At 42.0% G+C, this 22,849-nt stretch overlaps 1 long non-coding RNA gene across 1 annotated transcript in view; it reads right to left on the reverse strand.

The window, feature by feature from the left end:
* The window catches only part of LOC134351380 (uncharacterized), a 196,044-nt gene extending 173,896 nt beyond the window's left edge, over window positions 1–22,148 (reverse strand). Inside the window, exon 1 of the long non-coding RNA XR_010019141.1 lies at window positions 22,125–22,148. This is a non-coding gene — a long non-coding RNA (uncharacterized LOC134351380). The remainder of the gene's footprint in view (window positions 1–22,124) is intronic.
* Window positions 22,149–22,849: the final 701 nt, after the last annotated feature.

The raw sequence follows: 22,849 nt of genomic DNA on the forward strand, positions 1-22,849 counted from the left end.
GTATAAATTACAATAAGAAGTGTGTATATAGATATATATATTTCTTACTGTAATTTATACATCATTTTATATATACATATATATATATTCTCATAGTTTAAGATTTTGAAAACTCTTTTAGGAGGTAATGTCAAATATGACAACAAAATTACAAGCTGTCTGGTTCAGACAGAGACAGTTGCCAAGGAGAAGGATGAATATTACAGTGCCAAAACAAACTTTGAAATAGTGACTGAGGCCTTTGTTCCCTCCCTTCTTAGTATCAGGATGGAAAAACTTCTGCTCATCTGGCTTTAAACACAGGACAAGGTGTCTGATCACTTAAAGACAAATAGACTATGAACTGAAGCTATTGAAATGATAGTTAAGGTTTGTTTGGAAATTCTCTCACAACTATCAATTGAAATAATGGAGATATGGATGCAGTGGTCGAAAAATTTATTGGAATCATTGGAGAAATTAAATAATATTTTCTTGAATGCATGGAGGTGTTTTCTGACCTTTTACAACACTGACTACAATGGAAGTACCTCCAGTAAACTCCATTGGGGTTTTCTCAGGTGATGAAAGAAGTTATAAAAATACATTATTTTCTTATGAAACCCTTAAGAATAGCCACGTATGGCCTTTAAGTGTTTTTTTAAATCTTTGCTAAAAACTTTTACAAAACTCTGTTTACACAGTGTTTCACCTCAGATGGTTGAAGAAGTTTGGGATGGGGCCCCAAATCCTAAGAATTTTCTACGGGAACACAATTGAGAGCATCCTGACTGGCTGCATCACTGCCTGGTATGGGAGCTGTACTTCCCTCAATCGCAGGAACCTTAACAGAACAATTTTCCCTTGGAAGCTATTTTCATATAATTTCATGTTTATTGTCCTTTGTCTTACTTTAATCTTTCTTCAATAATGAGAGGTGATAAAAAAATGAACTTTCTGTTTTAAAATCCTATGCATACTAATAATTTACTGATTGTTCAGATGTGTAAGAAACACTTTTCAATTAATGAAGTAGTAGTAGTAGTAGTCATACTTTATTGATCCCGGGGGAAATTGGTTTTCGTTACAGTTGCACCATAAATAATAAATAGTAATAGAAATAGTAATATTAATATTACTATTAGTAAATAGTAAATAGTAATAGTCATAGAAATAATAAATAGTAATAGAATAGTAATAGAAAAAGTAATAAATAGTTAAATAGTAATATGTAAATTATGCCAGTAAATTATGAAATAAGTCCAGGACCAGCCTATTGGCTCAGGGTGTCTGACCCTCCAAGGGAAGAGTTGTAAAGTTTGATGGCCACAGGCAGGAATGGCTTCCTATGACACTCTGTGTTGCATCTTGGTGGAATGAGTCTCTGGCTGAATGTACTCCTGTGCCCACCCAGTACATTATGTAGTGGATGGGAGACATTGACCAAGATGGCATGCAACTTAGACAGCATCCTCTTTTCAGACACCACCGTCAGAGAGTCCAGTTCCATCCCCACAACATCACTGGCCTTACGAATGAGTTTGTTGATTCTGTTGGTGTCTGCCACCCTCAGCCTGCTGCCCCAGCACACAACAGCAAACATGATAGCACTGGCCATCACAGACTCGTAGAACATCCTCAGTGTCATCCGGCAGATGTTAAAGGACCTCAGTCTCCTCAGGAAATAGAGACAGCTCTGACCCTTCTTGTAGACAGCCTCAGTGTTCTTAGACCAGTCCAGTTTATTGTCAATTCATATCCCCAGGTATTTGTAATCCTCCACCATGTCCACACTGACCCCCTGGATGGAAACAGGGGTCACCGGTACCTTAGCTCTCCTCAGGTCTACCACCAGCTCCCTAGTCTTTTTCATATTAAGCTGCAGATAATTCTGCTCACACCATGTGATAAAGTTTCCTACCGTAGCCCTGTACTCAACCTCATCTCCCTTGCAGAGTCATCCGAAAACTTCTGAAGATGACAAGACTCTGTGCAGTAGTTGAAGTCCGAGGTGTAAATGGTGAAGAGAAAGGGAGACAAGACAGCTTTTGTCAAGTAACTTTTCGTAAATGTGTAAGAAAATTTTTGGTTAAAGCACTTGAAATATACTTTCAAATCTCTTCTGTGGATACAAACACAAAAGAGTTTGAGATCTTTAACCATGACAATAACGATAATTTTTCTGTGAAGTGAATGGTAATCAAAAACTATGCATATTTATTTGTCACAAACAAGAGAAAATCTGCAGATGCTGGAAATCTGAGCAACACACACAAAATGCTGGACGAACTCAGCAGGCCAGGCAGCATCTACAGAAAGACGTTTCGTGTCAAGACCCTTTGGTGGGATTGGAGAAAAAACGCTGAGGACAAGATTTGACAGATGAGGGGAGGGGAGAGAGAGGCACTAGGCAATAGGTGAAACTTGGAGGGGAAGGGATGAAGCAAAGAGCTAGGAAGTTGGTGAAAGAGACAGAAGGCCATGGAAGAAGAAAGTGGGTGGGGGGGGGCGGTGGAGGAACACCCGAGGGAGGCAATGGGCAGATAAGGAGATAGCATGAGAGAGGGACAAGGGGATGGGAAATGGTGAAGGGGTGGGGGCCACACTGGGAGCACCAAACACAGTAAATGACCCTAACAGACTCACAGGTAAAGTGTTGCCACACCTGGAAGGACTGTTTGGGGCCCTGAATGGTAGTGAGGGAGGAGGTGTAGCACTTGTTCCACTTGTCAGGAGGGAGATCAGTGGGGAGGGATAGATGGACAAGTGAATCGCGTAGGGAGCGGTCCCTATGGAAAGCAGAAAGTCGGCGGGGGGGAGGGAAAGATGTGTTTGGTGGTGGGATCCATTTGGAGGTGGCGGAAGTTTCGGAGAATTATGTGCTGGACGCGAAGGCTGGTGGGGTGGTAGATGAGTACACGAGGAACCCTATCCCTGGTAGCGTGGCAGGAGCATGGGGTAAGAGGAGAAGTGCGCAAAATGGAAGAGATGCGGCTGAGGACAGCGTTGATGGTGGCGGAAGGGAAGCCCCTTTCTTTGAAAAAGAAGGACATCTCCTTTAATCTAGAAATGAAAAGCCTCATCCTCTGCGCATTTGCAGCGGAGACGGAGGAATTGAAAGAAGGGGATGGCGTTTTTACAAGTTGCAGGGTGGGACAAGGTGAATTCCAGGTAGCTATGAGATTCTGTGAGTTTGTAATAGACATTGATGGATAAACTGTCTCCAGAGATAGAGACAGTGAGATTGAGAAAGAAAAGGGAAGTGTCCGAAATGGAACAGGTGAATTTGAGGGCCAGGTGGAAGTTTGAGGTAAAGTGGATGAAATCGACAAGTTCAGCGCAGGTGCAGGAAGCAGCACCAATGCAGTCATCGATGCAGTGTAGGAAAAGCCTGGTGCTCTCGATGTGGCCTCTTGCATATCGGTGTGGCCCGACGTTGATTGGGAGACTACTTCGCCGAGCATCTATGCTCCGTCCGACAGAACAAACGGGATCTCCCAGTGGCCACCCATTTTAATTTCACTTCCCATTCCCATTCCGAAATGTCCATCCATGGCTTCCTTCAGTGTCGGGATAAGGCCACACTTAGTTTTGAGGAACAACTCCTTGTATTCCGTTTTGGTAGCCTCCATCCTGATGGCATGAACATCGATTTCTCAAACTTCCAGTAATGCCTTCACCACCAGCCACTGCCCCTTCACCATTTCCCATCCCCTTGTCCCTCTCTCAAGTTATCTCCTTACCTGCCCATTGCCTCCCTCTGGTGCTCCTCCCCACCTTTTTCTTTCTTCCATAGCCTTCTGTCTCTTTCACCAATCAGCTTCCCAGCTCTTTGCTTCATCCCTCACCCTCCAAGTTTCACCTATCGCCTGGCAATTCTCTTTCCCCTCCCCCCACCTTTAAAATCTACTCCTCAGCATTTTTTTCTCTAGTCCTGCTGAAGGGTTTCGACCCGAAACACCTTTTCGATAGATGCTGCCTGGCCTGCTGAATTCCTCCAGAATTTTGTATGTGTTGCATGCATTTACTTATTTTGAGTTAGAGGTACAGAAAGGCAACGTGTCCTTCTTGCCCAATAAGCCCATGGCACCCAATTACAGCCATGTCAGCAATTAACCTACTCACCCTTATGTTTTTATGGAATGTGAGAGGAAACAGGAGCAACTGGAGGAAGCCAACATTGTTATGGGAGAATGTATAAACTACTAACAGACAGTAATGGAACAGGACTCAGGTGTCGATGATGCTGTAATAATGTTATGCTAACTGCTCCACCTATATAGAGAGAAGAAGGGATGTAGAGAAGAGATATTTTCAAAGTTCATTGGTGTTGAAATCTGGTTTTGGGCATCATTAACCCATTACTGAAATTGTTCCTTTAAAAGAAAGGGTAAACTAAGTTCAGTGGTCTTTACCTTAAACAGTCTATCAGTTGCACTTGTTTTATACATTGGTATTAAATGAAACTCATTAGTCCTAGTTTCCTTCAATCAGCATCATTAGGAGCCTTGAATTGCCACTGAAAGTTATTCTTATACTTTGAACAATAGACATTAACTCATATTCTCAAAGATAAACATTCAGCGTGATCTAACAAAACCTGAATGATTTCAGGCAGCACAATATCTTTTGGAATGTAATTTTTTCATTCTTTTACAAAATGTGGTGACCTCTGGCAAACCCAATATTTTCTACCCCTGTTTAATTGGGCTGGAGAACAAAGGAGAACTCTCATTCTGAACCAGGAAGCAGTTCCAGAAGGTGGCTAGTGAAGGGATGTTAATATATTTCTAAGCCAGAGTTATGTATGATAGAGGGGGAAAATTGAAGGGGGTAATGTTCACATGCTCTTCCTACATTTGCCCTTCTACTTGGTAGAGATGACAGATTTGAGACCCCCATCATCCAGGTCATAAACTGCTCTCGTCAGGAATAAGGTACAGGAACCTCTTGACCCACATCACCAGGTTCGGGAACAGTTACCTCCCTTCAACTATCAGGCTCTTGAACAAATGGGGATAAGTTCTCTCAAATTTACTTACCCTATCACTGAACTGTTCCCAAAATGTATAGAACAGGAATTCTGCAGATGCTGGAAATTCAAGCAACACACATAAAAGTTGCTGGTGAATGCAGCAGGCCAGGTAGCATCTCTAGGAAGAGGTGCAGTCCAGTCTTGAACTCCAGGCCGGGGTTTTATGTGCTGCTATTGTGACTCCCGTCTCCCCTTCCCCCACCAATACTCTGCAATCCCGTCTCCCTCAGATCCCACCGTCAGCTCCTGGGCCCTCAGAGGCTCCATCTTCCTCTCACCCCGACCCTCCCCTCTCCATTGACACCCCCAGCCTCCCCCCTCCCGCCTCTGATCCCAGCTCTCATCCATGCCGGGTCTTTACCATCCCCTCCGACCTTCAACTGTCGGAGGCAGAACGCTCTGTCCTCAGTAAGGGCCTTACCTTTGTCCCCCTTCGCCCACACCTCAGCGAGTTCCGCGTTCGCCATGATGCGGAACTTTTCTTCCGCCATCTCCGTCTCCGAGCCTACTTCTTCGGCAAGGACTCTTCCACCCCCACCGATGACCCCTTCTCCTGTTTTCAACCCTCCTCCTCTTCATGGATACCCCGCTCTGGTCTTCTGCCTGCTCTGGATCTCTTTATTGCTAACTGCCGACGGGACATCAACCGTCTCGACTTCACCGCACCTTGTCCCCATTCCAACCTCACTCCTTCAGAACGCTCTGCTCTCCACTCCCTCAGCACTAATCCTAACCTTATTATTAAACCCGCCGATAAGGGGGGTGCTGTTGTAGTCTGGTGTACTGACCTCTACCTTGCCGAGGCATAGCGACAACTCGCGGATACCTCCTCTTATTTACCCCTCGATCGTGACACCACTAAGGAGCACCAGGCCATTGTCTCCCACACCATCACCGACTTTATCCGCTCAGGGGATCTCCCATCCACTGCTACCAACCTTATAGTTCCCACACCCCGCACTTCCCATTTCTACCTCCAACCCAAGATCCACAAACCTGCCTGTCCCGGCCGACCTATTGTCTCAGCTTGCTCCTACCCCACCAAACTCGTTTCTGCATACCTCGACACGGTTTTATCCACCCCTTGTTCAATCCCTTCCGACCTATGTTCGTGACACTTCTCACGCTGTTAAACTTCTCGATGATCTTAAGTTCCTTCGCCCCCACCGCTTTATTTTCACCATGGATGTCCAGTCCCTATATACTTCCATCCCCCATCAGGAAGGTCTCAAAGCTCTACGCTTCTTTTTGGATTCCAGACCTAATCAGTTCCCCTCTACCACCACTCTGCTCCGTCTAGCAGAATTAGTCCTTACTCTTAATAATTTCTCCTTTGGCTCTTCCCACTTCCTCCAAACTAAAGGTGTAGCTATGGGCACCCGTATGGGTCCTAGCTATGCCTGCCTTTTTGTTGGCTTTGTGGAACAATCTATGTTCCGTGCCTATTCTGGTATCTGTCCCCCACTTTTCCTTCGCTACATCGACGACTGCATTGGCGCTGCTTCCTGCATGCATGCAGAGCTTGTTGACTTTATTAACTTTGCCTCCAACTTTCACCCTGCCCTCAAGTTTACCTGGTCCATTTCCGACACCTCCCTCCCCTTTCTAGATCTTTCTGTTTCTGTCTCTGTCTCTGGAGACAGCTTATCCACTGATGTCTACTATAAGCTTACTGACTCTCACAGCTATCTGGACTATTCCTCTTCTCACACTGTCTCTTGCAAAAACGCCATCCCCTTCTCACAATTCCTCCGTCTCCGCCGCGTCTGCGCTCAGGATGAGGCTTTTCATTCTAGGACGAGGGAGATGACTTCCTTTTTTAAAGAAAGGGGCTTCCCTTCCTCCACTATCAACTCTGCTCTTAAACGCATCTCCCCCATTTCACGTACATCTGCTCTCACTCCATCCTCCCGCCACCCCACTAGGAATAGGGTTCCCCTGGTCCTCACCTGCCACCCCACCAGCCTCCGGGTCCAACATATTATTCTCCGTAACATCCACCACCTCCAACGGGATCTCACCACTAAGCACATCTTTCCCTCCCCCCCTCTCTCTGCATTCCGCAGGGATCGCTCCCTACGCAACTCCCTCGTCCATTCGTCCCCCCCATTCCTCCCCACTGATCTCCCTCCTGGCACTTATCCGTGTAAGCGGAACAAGTGCTACACATGCCCTTACACTTCCTCCTTTACCACCATTCAGGGCCCCAAACAGTCCTTCCAGGTGAGGCAACACTTCACCTGTGAGTCGGCTGGGGTGATATACTGCGTCCGGTGCTCCTGATGTGGCCTTTTATATATTGGCGAGACCCAACGCAGACTGGGAGACCGCTTTGCTAAACATCTACATTCTGTCCGCCAGAGAAAGCAGGATCTCCCAGTGGCCACACATTTTAATTCCATATCCCATTCCCATTCGGACATGTCTATCCACGGCCTCCTCTACTGTAAAGATGAAGCCACACTCAGGTTGGAGGAACAACACCTTATATTCTATCTGAGTAGCCTCCAACCTGATGGCATGAACATCGACTTCTCTAACTTCCGCTAATGCCCCACCTCCCCCTCGTACCCCATCTATTACTTATTTTTATACACACATTCTTTCTTTCACTCTCCTTTTTCTCCCTCTGTCCCTCTGAATATACCCCTTGCCCATCCTCTGGGTCCCCCCCCCCCGTCTTTCTTCCCAGACCTCCTGTCCCATGATCCTCTCGTATCCCTGACGCCTATCACCTGTCCAGCTCTTGGCTCCATCCTTCCCCCTCCTGTCTTCTCCTATCATTTTGGATCTCCCCCTCCCCCTCCAACTTTCAAATCTCTTACTCACTCTTCCTTCAGTTAGTCCTGACGAAGGGTCTCGGCCTGAAACTTCGACTGCACCTCTTCCTACAGATGCTGCCTGACCAAAATGTATAGGCTCAATTTCAAGGACTCCTCATCTCATGTTCTTGATATTTATTTTTTATTTATTCTTCTTCTTATTTCTTTTTTATCCTTTTGTATTTGCATGGTTTATTTTTTGCACGTTGATGGTTTGTTCATCCTGTGGGGGGGCGGGGAGTGTCTTTCATTGATTCTATTGTGTTTTTTGTATTTACTGTGAATACTAGCAAGAAAGTAAAACTCAGGGTTGTATGTGGTGACATGTATGTTTGTTGTTGTTGTTGTGCTCAGTCGTTAAGTGAAGTCCGACTCTTTGTGATAGGGTTTTCATGGCAAGGTACAAAATTAGATTGTCATTCATTTCTTCCACACAAATTACTGCTGTCCAGGTTGCAACCCAGCTGGGTTTGATCTTAGGACCATCTGATCTTAGTCCAGTGCTGATGCCACTACACCACCAGCTAACATACATGTACTTTGATAATAAATTTACTTTGAACTTTGACCTTTGAATTCCAGGAAGCTTTAGTGCATTTGTCAGACAGCATCCTGTAAATGGAACTTATTCAACTAATGTCTACTGAAGTTGAAAGGAATGAAGGCTAAAAGTCATGGTAATTGTCATCCTGGGAACCACAAGAATGGGAATTGAGTAATAATCTCCATGGTTTATCTACTCCATAAAATGTTAGAAGTTGGATGTAATTTGCTAATATTAAGTCCATAGTGACTGATGCTGTTCATTAGTAGGCTGCTGTTAACAACCAAATGCCTCTTATTTTCAAAGATGGTCAACACAAATTTATTTTCCCTAATTAAACCATGTTTTTGATAAATGAACTATTAAGGTGGTAACATAATATCAGTAAATTAAAAATAAAAAGAATCTGTTTAAAAAACAGTCTTGAGATTAAAACTTACAAATAATAGCGGTTTGGATAGATTTCTTGCTAAGCAATGCAAACTGCTTCACCGATTTCTACGGATTTACTAAGCATTCATAAACTCAGATCTGACTCCTTGCTTCATTAGTCTTTCAAAACATTATCTCTTATGGAAGCTGCTTATTGATTTCACCTTGAGTAAAATTTAGTATATACATTGAAATCACTGCATTGTTCAATCAGGCAAAGGGTGACTCAAGCCTTTTGCCACGTTACTTAGATCAACATGTGTTCAGAATACCAAAGGTCAGCATCAGCGATCTCAGAGGTATTTTCACTTTATTTCCTTTAATACAACATACAATATTTTAATAATGGGCTCTCTATATACTTGATCTAGTCCAACAAATGCTTCACCAAAGATGTGAACCTCTCAATTGGTCATGAAGTAATAAAGTACATTGCAATTCACCAGGAGGTTGCATCTCTTCATACCCTGCATTGTTGCTCAAAGTTTCCAAATGCTAACTAGGTTTTTTTTTTATCAGATTGACTCGTATGGTGGCTCATTCAGGAACTTCGACACGACTGACCAGACTGACCAGACCAAACAAGAGGAGTTCTGCAGATGCTGGAAATTCAAGCAACACACATCAAAGTTGCTGGTGAATGCAGCAGGCCAGGCAGCATCTCCAGGAAAAGGTACAGTCGACGTTTCAGGCCGAGACCCTTCGTCAGGACTAACTGAAGGAAGAGTGAGTAAGGGATTTGAAAGTTGGAGAGGGAGGGGGAGATCCAAAATGATAGGAGAAGACAGGAGGGGGAGAGATGGAGTCAAGAGCTGGACAGGTGATAGGCAAAAGGGATATGAGAGGATCGTGGGACAGGAGGCCCAGGGAGAAGGAAAAGGGGGGGGGAAACCCAGAGGATGGGCAAGGCGTATAGTCAGAGGGACAGAGGGAGAAAAAGGAGAGTGAGAGAAAGAATGTGTGTATAAAAATAAGTAATAGATGGGGTACGAGGGGGAGGTGGGGCATTAACAGAAGTTAGAGAAGTCAGTGTCCATGCCATCAGGTTGGAGGCTACTCAGATAGAATATAAGGTGTTGTTCCTCCAACCTGAGTGTGGCTTCATCTTTACAGTAGAGGAGGCCATGGATAGACATGTCAGAATGGGAATGGGATGTGGAATTAAAATGTGTGGCCACTGGGAGATCCTGCTTTCTCTGGTGGACAGAGCGTAGGTGTTGAGAAAAATGGTCTCCCAGTCTGAGTCAGGTCTCGCCAATATATAGAAGGCCACATCGGGAGCACCGGACGCAGTATATCACCCCAGTCGACTCACAGGTGACGTGTCGCCTCACCTGGAAGGACTGTTTGGGGCCCTGAATGGTGGTAAGGGAGGAAGTGTAAGGGCATGTGTAACACTTGTTCCGCTTACAAGGATAAGTGCCAGGAGGGAGATCAGTGGGGAGGGATGGGGGGGGACGAATGGACAAGGGAGTCGCGTAGGGAGCGATCCCCGCGGAACGCAGGGGCGGGGGAGGGAAAGATGTGCTTAGTGGTGGGATCCCGTTGGAGGTGGCGGAAGTTACGGAGAAATAGAATTTCAGTCATTGGACTTTATTGGTGTACCATTGAAGGCATCCTATCTGCATGCATCGTGGGCTGGTATGGCAACTGCTCTGCCCGTGACAGCAGGTAACTGCAGAGATTTGTGGACACAGCTCTGCCTATCATATAAACATGGCTCCCCTCATGGGCTCTGTCTACATTTCTCTCTGCCCCAGTCAGTATAATCAAAAAGCAGACCACTCTGGTGACATTATCTCTTCTCAGCCTTCCTGTCAAGCAAAAGATACAAAAGCCTGGAAGTGCATATCTCAAGGCTCAAGGACAGCTTCTATCCTATTGTTGTAAAACTATCGAATAGTCCTCCATAAGATGAACTCTTGACCTCACAAATTATATTGTTATGGCCTTGCAGCTTATTGTTTGCACTTTCTTTCTAACTGTAACACTTCATTTAGCATTCTGTTATTGTTTTACTTTATGCACTGTTATAATAAAATGGTCTCTATGGTTGGCACGCAGAACAAAGCTTTACACTGTACCTCAGTACATATGATAATAATAACCCAATTTACCAATTTACTCCTTTTCATTCTGATGAACATGATGTATTCGACCCTAAAACCTAATCATGGGATTCCCTGTAGAAATCAAGAAAAGGGAAAAATATACCATTGGACAATTGTAATGATGGATTTCACCTCAGCTGCTGTGCTGAAAGTAATCTTCTCATTTCTTGTGAGCAGTTGCCTGCAGAGATTGCAGGTGCCGCATTTTTCCCTGCAAAGGTCCATGGGAAGCGATCAAACCCCACAAGAAACCAGAACAGCTGCCCAGGAGATGTCCTGGGGAGTAACACTACCTGAGTACTGGTGTTTCCATAGCCTATGGGATGAACGTAGACTTGCTGTAGTCAAGCTTGCTATGTTACTGTGAATCTCTAAGATCAGTTCTGAGAAGAAATCAGATAGTTTAAACCTCAACAAATACACTACATGTCAGCTTATAGTCTGTTTTTATAAGTCCATGATAGAGCTTTTGCTCAATCATAACATACTGAATTACTAAATATGATTATGTTTTATGTCTGATGGGCACAAATTTATCTTTGCAGTACAATTACTTCAACCCTTTAATGCAGGGTAGTTGAATATAGTTGAATTTAGAACAATATCTGTCATTTTATCATTTCAACAGGCTTTGGCAAGAACAGTCTTCGGGGAGGTAAATTTCTTCTTCATTTTTCGTCTGTTAGCACATAGTTAGAGCAGTGAGAATGGCTCCAGGGGCTGCGTTATGTTCTTCATGTGAGTTGTGGGAATGCTAGGAAACCTCCATTCTCCTGAATAACCACATCAGCACCAGGTGCATCAGGCTGCAGCTCCTCAGAGAATGTGTTAAGGAGCTGGAGCTTCAGCTCAATGATCTACGGCACATATGGGAAGCTGAGGAGGTGATAGGAGGTGATAGGAGCAACGGAGAGGTCATAAACCCTAAGTTGCAGGAAAGAAAGGGGTAGCCACTGCAGAGTACACCTGTGGCCGTTCCCCTCAATAATAATTATATTGCTTTGGATACTGTTGGGCTATTTTGGATTGGGTTCCATGTAATGAACTGCATTTGATTCGGGAGCTTAAGATAAAGGAACCCTCAGGAGTTAGTTATCTTATTATGATGAACTTCATCCTGCAACTTGAGAGATAAAAGCTAAAGTGAGATGTATCAGTATTACAGTGGAGTAAAGGGAATAACAGAGCAATTCAGGAATAACTTCTTCCTCTCTGCCATCAGATTACTGAATGGTCACTGAACCCTTGAACGTTACTTCATCACTTTTTTTCTCTGTTTGCTGTACTTATTTAACTTTTAATATTTATATATTTATTGTATTTACAGTTTTTTATTATTATGTACTGCATTGTACTGCTGCTACATAACAACAAAATTCACAACATATGGCAGTGTTCTGATTCTGATGAGAGAGGAGCTGGACAAAGTTGATTGGAAGGGGACACTAGCAAGAATGACAGAAGATTAGCAAAGGCTGGAGTTTCTGGGAGACACTCAGAAGGTGCGGGATACAGACATTATGAAGAAGAAATATCCCAAAGCCAGCGTGACACAACCGTGAATGACAAGGAAAGTTAAAAACAGCATAAAAAGCCAAAGAGAGAGCACATAATAAAGCAAACATTAGTGGGAAGTTAGAGGATTGGGAAGCTTTTAAAAACCAACAGAAGGTAACTAAAAAAGCCATATGGAGGGAAAAGATGAAATATGAAGGTAAGCTAGCCAATAATATCGAAGAGAATACCAGAAGCTTTTTCACATATATAAACAGTAAAAGAGAGGCAAGAGTCGATAACGTATTGCTGGGAAAAGACGCTGGAGAAGCAGAAATAGGGGACAAGGAATGGTGGATGAACTAGATAAGTATTTTGCATCTGTCTTCACTGTGGTAGACATTAGCAGCATGCTGGAATTTCGAGAGCGCCTGGTGGCAGGAGTGAGTGCAGTTGCTATTAATAAGCAGAAGGTGCTTAGGAAACTGAAAGATCTGAAGGTAGATAAGTCATCTGGCCCAAATGGACTACACCTCTGTGTTCTGAAAGAGATAGCTGAAGAGATTCTAGAGGCATTAGGAATGATCTTTCAAGAATCACTAGATTTTAGTATGGTTATGGGGCACTGGAAAACTGCAATTATCACTCCACTCTTTAAGAAGGGAGGGAGACAGAAGAAAAAAAATTATAGCTAGCTTAGTCTGATGTCAGTACCTCCAGTTGAACTCTGTCTTTTTGTGTGTTTCCCCCCGCTGTCAGTCTGTGGTTTTGTATTGCCATGTCCTCCTGCTCTACTCTGGACCCTGTCTTACTGAGTACTCTGTCTCTCATCTGCTTCTCATTATTACCTGTATTGCTGCCACCTGTGTCTCCTTGTGCTCCACCTATCATCTGCCTCTCTGTTTATTGCTCAGTGTATTTCAGTCCTGTGAGTTCACATGCTTTTTTTTTTTGCCAGCTTGTGCCAGTAAATTTTCCTGAGCCTTTCCAGTATTTGTATCTGTACTCTGTCTATCAGATTATTGACTCTGCCTGTTTTCTGATTCTGGTTTTTGGATTTCTCTGGATGTTTTGATCTCTGCCTGAACTTTGAGACTGACTTTGTTTGCACCTTGGGATTTGTTATTCAATATCACTGTGTGCACAGTACTGAGTCTGCGATTGGATCCCTGTTCCAGTGCCCTAACACCTGATTTCAGATGGGAAACTGTTAGAATCAACTGTTCAGGTTGAGGTCTTGGTACTTGGAGGCACATGATAAAATAGGCCAAAATCAGTGTGGTTTCCTTAAGGGAAAATCTTGCCTGACAAATCTGTTGGAATTCTTTAAGGAAGTATCAAGCAGGATAGACAAAGGAGAATTGGTGGGTGTTGTGCACTTAGATTTTTAAAAAGCATTTGACAAGGTGTGCAAATAAGGCTGCTTCACAAGATAAGAGCCCATGGTATTACAGGGAAAAGACTAGCATGGATAGAGGATTGGCTTAGATGGATTAGGAGAATGGGAAAAGAACTGCCAGATGGAATAGCGTTGGGAAGTGCATAGCCATGCACTTTCGTAGATTGAACAAAAGTATAGGTTATTTTCAAAAGAGGCAGAACATTAAAAAAAATTTAAGGTTCAAAGGGACTTGGCATTTTGAGGGGACTACAATACAAAAGAAAGGATGTAATGCAGAGGCTTTATAAGGTACTGGTGAAGCCTCACTTGGAGTATTGAGCAGTTTTGGGTCCATTATCTAAGAAAGAATGTGCTGACATTGGAGAGAATTCAAAGGAGGTTTATGAGAATGATTCTGGGAATGAAAGAGTTATTGTATGAGGAGTGTTTGGTTCTGGGCCTGTACTTGCTGGAGTTTAGAAGAATAAAGAATGTTGAAAGGTCTATATAGAATGGATGTGGAGAGGATTCTTCCCATAGTGAGAGGGGAGGGAGTCTATGACCAGAGGGCACAGACTCAGAATAGAGGGGTGTCCATTTAGAACAGATGAGGAATTCCTTTAGCCAGAAGGTGGTAAATCTGTGAAATTTGTTGCCACAGAGTGCTGTGGAGGACAGGTCATCTGGTGTATTTAAGGGTGGAGGTTGATAGGTTTTTGATTAGTCAGGGTGTAAAAGGTTATGGGGAGAAGGCAGGAGAATGGGGTTGAGAGGGAAAATGGGTCAGCCATAATGAAATAACAGAGCAGACCTGATGGGCCAAATGGCCTAATGCTGTTCCTATCTCTTATGGTGTTATTTCCTGTCAGTCACTTTATGTACAGATACTCCTGCACTAAGTGTCACTTCACAGACACACTGCTAATGTATGTGTACAAGCTAATCTCATGTACGTATATATGGCCATACTCAAACAATTACTTGTACATTGTGTGTTAGAGGATTGATTTTTACATTTCATGGATTTTTGTTTATATTGTGCTCTTTGTTCTTGTGTTTTTTTTTAATGCTGTATCGGATCCAGGTAACAATCATTTCACTCTCCTTTACACTTGTGTACCAAAGAATGACAATAAACAATGAAGAGAGTCTTGAATACATTCCTGCTGCAGGTTAGGTCACTGTCATTGCCATCAACCAGGAGGGAAGGACATCCAGACCTCAATACTAATATAATTGACCTGAACCGGGTCCAAATTCTAAACTGAATAGAAAACAGAAGTTAGCACTTTTCTAATGGTCTCAGTATATTCCAAACGCTTTTACAGCCAATCAATATTTTCTAAATATTTAGGAAATGCAGCAGCCAATTTGTGCACAGCAAAGTTCCATAATCAGCAATAAGATAATGACTGAATTAGAAGATCTAATACTGAGTGATAAATGTTATCCAGAACATCAGAGTACTCCTTTGCAATCATCTGTTTCATATCACTGTGAGATCGCTCGTGTCCATCCCAGAAGCCTTTGGAAGTGTTAATGTTCAGGGTGATATTGGGAAACCTGTTCATTGGCTTGACAGAAGGTTAATTAAACCAAAACTTTTCTTATCACTAAATCTTTTGCATGATAAGAGTGAAACATCGAGCAGAAGGACATTTCTTGATGATATTGGAATAGTGAACCCGCAGACTTATAATGAGTAAACTGGATAAAAATGGCACAATCTAAGTGGGGGAAGCGGCAGCAAAATATGCTGTGTGGAGAAAGCTTGGAGAATTTGTTGATGTAAGTTAAAATACAAAGAATAACTTAATTGTGCATCTGTAATCAGTTGAAATTGTTTTGAGGCTGACACAAGATAGGCAAAATAACACAATTTGAGCTGAGTTCAAATCAGGTCAGGTGACTGAATACTCAAGTCAGGTGGCTGAAAGAGTTGAGAAATTAGGATTTGCAGCCTCTGGTTATGGTTCTGAAAACTTCATCTGGGAACAAGTGAGACTCAGCAGGAGGCAGATGCTGTCCAGCAGAGTTTGAGAGTCGGGTCTGAAATAAGGCCTTTCCACTCAGCTCCTCCACCTTCCTAACTAAAAAAGATCTGCAGTCGGTAAAGGGAGGCCACGGGGGAACAAAGGAGATACACAGGACTAGTTTGCCAGTAGATTGGCCATTGCAGTGGGCCTGAGTATGAAGGGGGAAGCTGGAATTAATCTTTGTAGGAAGAAGTGTCGGTAGATACACATATCACCACTCCACCACAATGGACGTTGACCTTTCTACTCCCTCTGACCTCAGCAATGACACTTGTGTTTCAAATAGCCTCCACAAAGATATCAACATGCTAACAGGGGAAGTTAAACACAGACTGGGACAGAAGGAGACTGATGTCTGACCCAATGTTTCCCAGACCTGTCCTGGGCCCAGCACGTAAGTGCAATTAAGAAGAGAGTACAACAGCACCTCTACTTCCTTAGAAGTTCGCGAAGATTCGGTATGACATCTAAAACTTTGACGAACTCAGTAGATGTGTAGTGAAAAATATATTGACTGACTGCACCACAGCCTGATATGGAAACACCAATTCCCTTGAGCCAAAAGTCCTACAAAACGTAGTGGATACAGCCCAGTCCATCACAGGTAAAGCCCTCCTCACTAAGTGTTGTCGCAGGAAAGCAGCATCTATCATCTCGGACCACCACCACCCAGGACAAGCTTTCTTCTCACTGCTGCAATCAGGAAGAAGGTACAGGAGCCTCAGGACCTACACCAGCAGGTTCAGGAACAGTTATTACTCCTCAGATACTGGGCTCTTGAACCAAAGGGGATAATTTCACTCAACTTCTCTTGCCCATCATTGAAATGCTCCCACAACCTTTGAACTCATTTTCAAGAACTTTTCATCTCACATGCTCAATATTTATAGCTTGTTTATTTATTATTATTCTTTCTTTCTTTTTGCAATACATAATTTGTAGCCTTTTGCTGACGGGTTGAACACCCAGGTTGGTGTGGACTTCCATTGATTCTATTACCGTTATTGTCCTATTAAGGATTAATTGAGTATGCCCGTAAGGAAATGACCTCAGGGTTGTATATGGTGACATATATGTACTTTGATACTAAATTTACATTGAACTTTGAACTTTGAGACAGCGTGTGATCATGTTATAACCTTAGTGAATAGCAACATTGGAGGAGAATTCTATATGTCTGTTTCACACTTTTATTTGCACAATTTTCTTTTGTTTTTTTCTGTCTCATCCTACACACTCTGCTCTCAGCAGCCACACTTCATTCTGCTCCTAATACTAACCTTAATTCTTTTCTCAACTCAGCTGCCGAATGTACTGAGGCCTTCGTGTAAATGCAGTCAGGCTTTCTGAGAGACCACCATCACTTGCTCAGAGACTCGTACTGTTAGTGCATTACAAGGTAGGTAACAGGAGGGCTTCATGTGAGGAACAGCAGAAGGATTCTTCAGTGCCAGGTCAAAGAAAGGTAAGGTGACAAATTAGCTATGTTTTGGTTGACTGAGATTCTGACTTTGAAGAGGTAGCCTGCCATGAAAGACAGCTGGGTATCCATCAGGAATTATCAGGTGCTCTGAGCCATCTGAATGCACTGTGGAATGTTGAAACACAGTTGGAGGCCATTCAGCCCATTGTGCTTATGCCATTGCATTGTGCAAACTCTCCAATCTCCCTCTTCATACTAATCATTCTGAAATCAGATTAAGGTTTGACTGACAGCAAGAGTGCAAACCTTTATCCAATTGCCTTTCAAAAATTACTATTAAATGTGCCTCACCCACTTGTTCAGGCTGCAGATTCTACATCCTCACCAACAGCCCACCCCCATCTGGCAGAAGAGATAATTTACACTGAGTTCTTTGTATACTACAGAAAAGAGGGTTTACGAAATTGGAAGGTAGAAAGTTGATAGAAATATTTTTCAACAATTGAAGTTTTGAACTATATTTTCATAACCCATCCAAAGCCGATTACTCAATACTTGTAGTGAAAGAACCGGCTTGATTTCTCTCTGCAATACCTTGTTCATGATATAGTTTATAGTACAGTACAGCCATACAGGAAGGAAGGATGAACTAATAAAATAGATTAGTTTAAAATCTGTTCCATTTGGTTACTGAAAACTCATAGATATTCTAACAGTTGTGATATGAAGACTGTAGCATCACTATTTCAATGAAACCGTTCTTGAATTGAATCAAGGTTTCTATTCCCACATTTAATGAAACTGCATATTAATTGAATTCTAGAGCATGGGAAGCTAGTAGGGAAAAAAATCAAATGCAATGTTACAAAGGCAACTAATAAGGTGGGCACAGAGTGGACATACCTTGTGGTCAAAGAGTTCCATTTGCTGTATTTGAAAAGGCATCCATACATGTGCAAGGGCCAGTGTTAAAAACATTAGCCAGGCTCTTTGCTGGTGTAAGTGTGGGCACTAATGTTTGTTTCAGATCCTGTTGTTATTGCATTTATCTCTGATTGTAAATGGTTAGCTCAATCATAGACTCATATGTTGATAGGCGCAACCAAAGAGGCCCTTTGGCCTGTTGAGTCCCTGCCGACCAACAATCTTTTTCCTACTAATCCTACATTGATCACATTTTTTATTTAATTATTTTCTGAGGGACTACTCCGACATGCATAGTTCTTCAAGGGTCAGTCCTGAATGTCAATAATTATCTATAGTCATGGAACATTATCCCCTGCTTCATATTGAACTGAGGGGTTGCTGCAATAAACTGCAGAATGCCTTTCTGGGATCTTTCTTTTCTCTTCAAGTTGCTACCTCTCAAATACTCCAGACAACAGACTTCTTCCTGAACACATCTCTGCATCACGCCCTTTCATCTAGCCAGAGAATTCTCTCCTGTCGCTGAGCTCAAGATACATAAACTATATAGTTTGTTGGCCATCTGTTTCCTAACGACTACCGGTTACATGAAGTAATTGAACAGAATGCACTGGAAAAATCCATGTCCAGAGCCTCTTTTATTGAAATAACTTCTTTAGAAGTTAAATACTTGTACCATTTTAACAACGTTTCCTTCCTACCCTTAGATTGTCCCTCAGGATTGAAGATGATATGTGCCTACTCCAACTTTGTGGTTTCTGAGGGAGGTGACAACATCAGTGCACTGGTTCAAGAGGGCTTTGAATACATCCATGAATGCATGAACTTTTCCTTCCTCCATCTGGTAATATCTTCCCATTATAGAGCTCAGCATATACTCTCTGCTCAGCAGCCTCAATGAAATTTGGGGTATTAGCCAGAGGGGAGGCATAGACATCAGTGAAGTTAGAGGATTTTGTTGGTGGTACCTTTCTAGCGCATTGAGATGACTACTGTAGGTGGTCTAGGTCTCAGATACATACAGGAGATTACTGCTGCCTTTAGATATAAGTTACTGCCTATAACAACACCATGATCAGACAGGTTTGTTATTTTATCTTGTTGAATTTCAAATGTTTTGGCAGACTATAATTTAAACAAATAATTTTTCCAACATTTCCAATCTGTGGAATTTGCATCCTGTTCAGTAAATTAAATTTGCACCACAATTTATGACGTGCTATATCCTGTATTTATGCTGCACAGAAGCTGCTATTCTGTTAACTAATTCAGAGGTGAGAGCCAGCCATTTTCTCTCCCGTTGTGTATGGCATAGGAAGTATTGCTAAAAAGAAATACTCCTTCTGAAAGTTTTCTTATTCACAGGAGATGACTGAAGGAAAACATTGAGTGGATCATATGTCATACCCTGAGAAAATGGTGCCTCATTCTCCACATGAACTATTATCGAAATTGAATTTATTTTTATCGATACACGGAATTGGAGGACCTTTTAAGCAGAGAGTCACTTGATGAAGGTTTTCACAATTAATGAAGTCGCAGGCAAAGACTAAGAGGGGTTGTAATTTATGAAGTGAATAAAACGTGGAATGTTTTGCAACAAATCGGTAACAAAAATACTATGGTCGCTTTATATCTGAAATGGAAACAGAATTACTGAAGAGCGTGCAGCAACTGTGAAGAGTGAGAAGCATAATAAAAGGACCAAACATATGTGGGAAAGCTTTGGCAATTTTAACTTGCATGATTAATTAACTTAGCAATTTGAGGCATGGAAGAAGCATGCTGTGAGCCACAAATTGCTACTAATTGCTGGACAATTTACGCTGCTCTGCCATTAATCTCCAAAAATGGGAACTAACCATTCCAATTTTTAAAAAATCTCTCTGTTAATCCTTTTATTTTGTATTTTTCACTTTCAATCTATTTCCGCAATTCCACATTTGTATTAGCTACTCTCTTTTATTAAGGAAGTTACCTGTTGACCTTTTTGTGTCTGAATGCTCTTTTTTTTCTTCCAGCAAGTTATACTTCTGCTCGTTGTGAAAGAAAATCAAGCAAATTGGAATGTTATGAAACTTCAGCAAATTATGCCCAATATTTCTGGTGATGAATTTTCATCCAAATAGTCAAGAGTTCCCTCTTTCATTAGAACCTATGCTCCACTTTACAAATGGATATCCTTTGTGCGATACCGTTGGTAACAATGGCTACTGAAAAGCTTTTCCAGAAACAGTGCAACGTACTGATATGTAGCAGAGCGAATACTGATATTGATTTTTCCACATAGCCTCATTGATCCCACATTTTAACGAATAAGATATACAACAGTAAAGAGTTTTTCTAGGCAAATACTGTTTGAAGGGAACAGGTTTGATTTTAACAGAGAACATAGAACACAGTACAAGTCCTTCAACCTACAATGTTGTGCCAACCTTATAACCTACTCTAAGATCACTGTAATCCTTCCCTCCTATATAGCCCTCCATTTTTCTACCAATCATGTGCCTATCTAAGAGTTTCTTAAATGTTCCTAATGTATCTAGCTCTATCAGCACCCTTGGTAGAGTATTCCATGCACGTATCACCCTCTTTGTAATAAACTTGCCTCTGATATACCTCCTATAATTTCCTCCACTCACATTAAAATTATGCCCCCTCATATTATCCATTTAGTATGAGCAGATAGCCAGAAAAAGTCTCTGGCTATGTACTCAATCCATTCCTCTTATCATGTTGTTACTCCACCAAGTTGACTCTCATCCTCCTGCACTCCAAAGTGAAGAGACGTCACTCGCTAACAAGTTCTAACTGCTGCAAATGAGGAAAAAGAGAGCGGAAATAATGAATAATAATTGCTGTCTATTGGCAGCTCTGTAGCAATCATATATATTTTGAAAATAATTCATGCTTGGATGTCCAATTTGGATTTGAGTGGATTTCACTTAACAGGGAAATCAGGTCCTATCATATAATGAAGGATATAATCATATAGTGGCTTTTTCAGTTGTAAATGAAAATTTAAAAGAAATGCCCATGTTAGAAATCTGAAATTTAAAAAATGGGCCGGAAATACTCACTAGGTCAAGCAGCTTCTGTGGGAAGAGAAACAGACTTAATGTTTCTGCTCAAAGTTTCATTTAGAAATGGAAAAGAGTAAAATATAACAAGCTGATTTAAAGACTTTAACATCAAGCTTGTGGTTTCATGGTTACTATAGTCATTTCTTAAAATTATGGTTTTACTAATTTTGTAGCCTGGGGAAAAATTCACACTCTGGACAACAAATACTTTTTCGGGTTTTAATTCCTTAATCTGTTTTAGATGTTTTAGTGCCAGAAGGGGGTCTCAAGACAAAACGAACAAATTTACAACCAGTTCTTGCTGATACAATCTCAGTTTAACTTTCGATCCACACCCTTGTGTATCAACGATTTGCATATGCAGTATAAAAATACATAAAGCAAACTGCACAAAACTAATACAGAACTAATACAGTAGTGGCAATTCTGAAGGAACACAATACAGACAACATTAGAATCTCACCAACCCTGGACCTTATACATAGCAGCAAAAATGTAAGTGAATACATCTCATCTAAGATGTCTACTCCTTTTTAGTACACACGTGCTAAGCTTCCAAACAGAGAATAAACATTCACGTTACGCTGTTATATTCACAATCAGTCATGATACAATAAAGTTAGACAAAAGGTACACTTTGGCACAACTTTTACAAGATATTGCCTGGTAGTTAAACTACAGGAAGACTGATCTACTTGGCTGGTAAGGAACTTTGCACAAGCCACGCTGTCCAGTGCTGATGCCTTCACTCATGAAAATCTAAAGCATCCACATGCAAAACATGTCAAATTACCGATATTCTCGATTTGCCAACAAGCATAAACGAATTCACATGGATATCGTCAATTAATACTCACCGTTCCTCACCATGCTCAGTATCTCGGAGGGACTTAATCCCAAAGCCCCACCAGGCTTCTTCTGCCGAAAACAAAGATGGTCTCCCCACTATCCCGTGCATGCGTAATGACATCACCGTCTCCACTTAAAGGCACAGACAACTGTTCTAGCATTACCCAGATGAATGCCTAAGTACATTTCTAACGATAATGAATATGATTCGACGGTTACCCGTCGAAATAATTTAATTTAAATTCAGAGTAGTTGCATCAGCTAATGAGTTGGAAGTACAATGGGGGGTGAATGACTCACAGAGCAAAACAATCTAAAATAAAGCAAACAAAAATGGTTCACATGAAAAACTATTCAAAGAGCAGAGGCAAGAGAAACTACAAGAACTTCTTCCAATAAAAACAGTACAATTTCTCCAGCAAAATGTAAGTAGAGAGCTTGAAGCAATAGCAACAGAACATTGTAGCAGCATAGTGATTGGTTGGTCACATACTACAACTTCTAATGTGGACCTAACTTATATTTTGTGAGTAAAAGGTTCAATGCAAATACACTTCACACCTTAAAATTACCACTGAGTGGTCATGAGGTATCTGTAAGAAGGTAACTGGCTCTTTGGCCTGCTTCTGCTGCAGTGTTTTCACTCGAAAAATCAGCCATTTCTCTGCCTATATAGATTCTGCCTGACCTGCCAAATACCTCCAGCAGTTTGTCTTTTTGATGTGTATTGGTT

The sequence above is a fragment of the Mobula hypostoma genome, chromosome 9 (assembly GCF_963921235.1).
Source record: "Mobula hypostoma chromosome 9, sMobHyp1.1, whole genome shotgun sequence".
Classification (NCBI taxonomy): domain Eukaryota; kingdom Metazoa; phylum Chordata; class Chondrichthyes; order Myliobatiformes; family Myliobatidae; genus Mobula; species Mobula hypostoma.